General features: G+C 40.6%; 1 long non-coding RNA gene across 1 annotated transcript; it reads left to right on the plus strand.

Annotated features, from left to right (window-relative positions):
• The first annotated feature begins 1973 nt into the window (after window positions 1-1973).
• On the plus strand, window positions 1974-4860 carry LOC126993067 (uncharacterized). The gene is made up of 3 exons (XR_007747309.1): window positions 1974-2125; window positions 3447-3562; window positions 4702-4860. It is a non-coding gene; the product is annotated as an uncharacterized LOC126993067 (long non-coding RNA).
• Window positions 4861-5426: the final 566 nt, after the last annotated feature.

Genomic DNA, 5426 nt, shown 5'->3' on the forward strand with positions numbered 1-5426 from the left:
TGCTAAATCTGAATTTGTCTAACTTGAAACCATTGCTACGTGTCCTACTAGGCTCTTTTACTTCCAAAACCCTATTGACATCCCCTTTATTAAAGCCCTTCATCCATTTATAGACTTCGATAAAGTCTCTTCGAAACCTTTGCCTTTCTAGAGAGTGTAGCCTCATAAGGCAAATTTTTCATACCTTGAATCATTTTTGTAATCCTCCTCTGTACAGACTCTAACATCTTGATATCCATTCTATAGTAGGGTGACCAGGGCCCGTATCCTCACGAGCTATAAACTTTCACTCTTAAAGTTACTATCAAAGTTAATAGTTTCAATTTATTTATTCTTTATGGCGGGCTCTTTACTAAGGACGCCTCCGTGCAAAACGTAAACATCCGACATGAATTAAGTAAATATTTCAAACGAAAAATAAAGATAACATGTATAAATGTACACACACTCAAAAAACTATCGTTACACATTCAGCACGATACAAACTGGCACCAAGGACGAAGCCATTGAGAACAGGCTACTCATATTGGTATCACTGCGTGTGTTGGGTGTGGGTTCACTTGCCTGAACCAAATGAGCGGGACTCGTAAATGAAGCAGTAGAATTTGAGCTGGCACAGTAACGCTTCATGAAACACACAGGTGGAGTCTTAGTCGAAGTTAATTGATCTGTGTTCTATGTAGCTATAACATTGTAGTATTTGGGGTGATGAAATTATGCTTTAACACCTCACACACAAGTGAAGAGTTAAAAGTTCGTCCATTTAGGAGACAGTATGAAAAACACCTTGCGGTAATGAGTCACTCAGGATTCGGATATCAGAGTGAATCCCACTGACTGATCGCCACATACGGCTCCACTGAGCCTAGGAGGTTATGTAAAACTTTTCTAACCCTTTTGATTGATTTATAGTGGATTATAAACTTGACTTATCACCCAAATGATGAGATAACGTTGGCATTGATTTCACTAGCATAGCAAGCACTACCCGAGTCAAGGTATTCGCTTGTCTCGAAACAATCATGGAATGCACCCAATAAGATTAATTTTCTAATAATTATCGGCGAGTCATTATACCAACAGACAAATTAACTCCTGCATGCAAGCTATTTAATATTCTCCAGAGACGGCTAATTTCGGCAATTCAAAACGCCCGCGCCAAATTCCTTATTCGTCAACTTAAAAAGCGTGCAAAGCTCCTACTTTTTACTAGGCAATGAGGCACCACAAGAGAGGAGTAGATTTAAACAACCTGTAGAAGTCCACCCAACTCTGTTTAAACTTTATCTTTCTTACCAGCAATACTATTGGCGTTGCAATTTGAAGTTGTATTTTTTTTCAGATGCCCACACCTTGGTCATGAAAAAAAAGAGACGTTCAGTGGAAGCATTAGTTCCAGGATGGCACATTATGAACTGAACTATATCTGACATGCGTTGATGGTTGTTTTTGTCTTTGACATGGGAGAATACTTCTACCCACCGCTGTTACGTATATCATATGAGCATTATTGTTTAATAATTTGTGAATATAAAGATTAAACAAGTGGCTCTCAAATCATTCCGTTAATATTATGGTGATATCTGGTATCTCAATGTCTCCCTTCCTCTCTACCCCTCCCTTACGGGGGTCCTGTCCTGCTCCCCCCAGCAGAGCTAAGGTGGTGAGGGTGATCGCACCCTTACCAACCCTACTGAGATTACCGGGTTGCTCAGTGTGAAATTCTTCGGACCCCACTGTAACGATAGTTTTTTGAGTGTGTGTACAACAAAAACATAATAAACGGCAAACACAAGAAAATATTGAGTTTTGTGGCAGATAGAAGCAGCCTCAAAGACTGCTTTTACTCCGTCACTCGTCAATACCCTTATCTCCCCTCCTGCGTCACAACTTGCTCTGCTGAAATTAATGCACCATCACCACGTCGTCTGCCCCAATGAGCACATCTACGGGCCGGAGAACCAGTGCAGAAAAGGAGTAAGTTTAATTGGTCGCCAGATGAAACGGTCTGCCTCCTACATCAAATTCATGAAAAAATACGTATAATCAGAGGGTGTTATGGGAAGAGTATCACCCCTGAGGATAAGAAGAGAGCGTGGACTGAAGTGGCAGAAGCTGTAACAAGGTTAGTAATCACATATTCATGGTTCAATTAGCTTACAAACTAACCTAACCTAATTAATTGGGTATTTTTGGCATAATAACACAACCACTGACCTTCCAAACAGAACATACCTTTTCATTCTGTATCTGAATAGTTTCATTACGACCATTTCTGCCACAACCCCCTCTCCCTCAACAACCTAACATAACTAAACCTAACCATGCCAAACCTGCCCCGTCCTACCGAACACATCCTAACTTAACATGCCAAGTTTGTTGGGGGGGAAGAGGGGGTTGGTAGAGATAGTTCAGGCATATTTGCCCTTTCTTATTCTTTATCTATTTTTATTTGTTTATTATTTTTTTTATTGGGGGATGCTAGGCATGCCAGACTATGGACACTTTTACAAGTACTTTATGTCAAGACTATATGGGAATAGGTAGGTTTCGTGAGAATGGTGAAGTAAGATTAAAATAGTGTATTTATAGCATTGGTCAAACAGATTATGGTGATATAATATTAGATTGGAATGTACTAAAAAAAAAATGAAACTAAGGTTAACGCTTTTATTATTTTTGTTACATATTCACATATTCATGATTCAAGTAACTTGCAAACTAACCTAACCTCGTCAAATGGGTATTTTTGTATATGAACACAACCACAGAGTTTCCAAACAGAACATACTTTTTCCTACTGCTCCACGTGAATAGTATCATCATGACCATTTCTGCTGCAACCCCCACTCCCTCAACAATCTAACATAACTAAACCAATTCCTGCTAAACCTGTCCTACCAAACACGTCCTAACCTAACATGGTAGGTCCCCAAGTTTGTTAGGGTGGAAAGAGGGTTAGTATAAGAGAGTCAAGTCATATTTACCTGTTATTTTATTTATTCCTTATTTAGATTTTTTTGGGGGGTGGGTGGGTTGGGCATGTCAGACTCTCAACACTTTTACAAGTATTTTATGTTAAGACTATATCGGAATAGGTAGATTTGAGGAGAATGGTAAAGTTATGGTGATATAATGTTAGGTTAGAAGTACTCAAAAGAATGGAATTAAGATTAATGCTTTGAATTTTTTTGTATAGCTGTATTGTGTAATATCATCCTACTTAGAGAAAAGCATTTTATAAAAGTAGGTAATGAAAAGTAGTATTTATGGCCATGTTCTTAACTAAAAAGTTAATGTCTTATGATGCATGTAAATAAAATACCGGTACTGATTTAGCTTTCCATCACAGCATGTATTAAATGTTACTGGAGAAGGTATGGGAAATAAATAGCATGCCATAGTGAAACGATTAAGAAACTTGCTTCACATTTATACCCTGACAGTGCATTCCCTGGGAGTGGATCCCGTACGCAGGATGACTGTGAGAGGCGTTGGTACAACGTACAACAAAAATCAAAGCCTCGCATTGCCAAGTGCAAGAATGAGCAGCGGCAGACTGGTAATTTTTTTTTTTGTCGTTATGTCTTTAAATGTAAAACTTATATTAGTTTTTTATGAGCTTACAGAATGCAGCTATACTGGCCACAATGCCTTTATTTCAGCTTAAAGTTAATAAGTTCATAGCAGTGAACTGCATATTTGATATAGATATTTTTTTTAATGTTCATCTGTCAATGACTATCAATCTATCAAATACCTTGGCTGTCTTCCCCCAGTGAAGGGTGGTAGCCAAGACAGGCACACACTCACACATTCACACTCGTGTACACCACTCTCACAGCTGCACAGCCCCTGAGGGAGTAAAAAAGACCCTCACTGCCCTCACTGTATGGGGGATTAGCTGCACAGTTCAGACAGGGAACTTCAACACCAAGGCCTCACAGCATACACTGGTTTACCCCTGCCCCTTCATAACAATGAGATTTCCCCCAGCACCTGAGTGCCCCACACGTGTGGCACCACAGATACGCAGGCGCCTACCTATATAGGTATGACATTAACTGTGGTAGATAAACTGGTGTATGACATCATGGCTGTTAGTCTCATGTATTTGAAGGGGTACCAGAGCCACTCAGCATTGACACAGCTGATGATGTGTTAGGGATAGGACAGCAGCAACAGCAGTAGCAGTCAAGTAGCAGTGAAATATTGACTGGCCTGTATGTTTTTGGCAAAAACTTTTATATTCTCATTAAAACAATTTATTAATCACTCTTAAATTCATATTCTTTGTAGATACACACTTTATCAGTCAGTTATTTTACAACCAATAACAAATAGTGGAATATTTCTGTTAATAAGTAATATTTCACCTTTAAGACCCTTTTTCTTCAACTACGTACCTATTTAACCCGTCCGCTACGATTGGCATGGATTTGGCTTTCACTGGTAGCCTGGAAACATAGTAGTCCCAGGTCTTTTTCTGCCTCTGCGGTGGATAGTGGAATGTTTCCCATGTGGTATTGGTATGCTGGATATCCCCTCCCAAGGTGTAGGACTACATTTTCTTCACTGAATTGTAGCAGCCACTTTTTGCTCCATTTCTGTAGTTTGGTGATGTTTTCTTGTAGGAAATCCGCAGTTAAGGGGTTAAGATACATGCATTAATCATGACTAATATATGACGCTTTTTTTCAGCCCCGCTGCTGTATTGCTAGAGACCATCCCAACACATTGTTCATTACTTGTGGAAAAGATACCATCAGCTGCTCCGGCAACAGCCACTGCTTCATCATCTGCTGGCCCTATGACACCTGCCACTGCTTCATCATCTGCTGGCCCAATGACACCTGCCACTGCTTCATCATCTGCTGGCCCAATGACACCTGCCACTGCAAGGGATGACAATGAAGCTGCTCCACCACAGTCACCACCTACTTCATCGGAGTTAAGAGATGCCTTTCATAGGGCAGCAGTATAATTTTTTGATGCTGCGGCTGAATATTACTGCCTCAAGGCTATGATTTTGTCACTTTTTCTTATTACTGAGGAGGTTAGGGTGGAAGGGGTGAAAAATAATCTCTGCTGTTTTTCGACAGAAATGGTTAGCAAATTCATTCAAAGCACAAAATTTACCAGAAAAAAAATGGTGTGCCATTGTTAGTGGGTTCACTTGAGATTGGGCTCCAATACGCCTCCGTGGTCTAGTGGGTATGCGGGTGAAGTGTTTTCTCCTCAGGGAACTAGACGTCCCTGGCCTGCATAGTCTCAGGTCACCCTTGGACAAGGTGTAATACCTGATCTGTCTCCCGTGCCAGGATCACGGTGAAGCCTCTGGGCAGCAGCAGTGGTGGATTGGACTGCAGGCAGAGGATCTCTTTATGAGACAATGGCTGGAGTTCCAGGGTCCTAGTCAGCTGGAC

This window comes from Eriocheir sinensis, unplaced genomic scaffold, assembly GCF_024679095.1.
Source record: "Eriocheir sinensis breed Jianghai 21 unplaced genomic scaffold, ASM2467909v1 Scaffold551, whole genome shotgun sequence".
In the NCBI taxonomy this organism is placed as follows: domain Eukaryota; kingdom Metazoa; phylum Arthropoda; class Malacostraca; order Decapoda; family Varunidae; genus Eriocheir; species Eriocheir sinensis.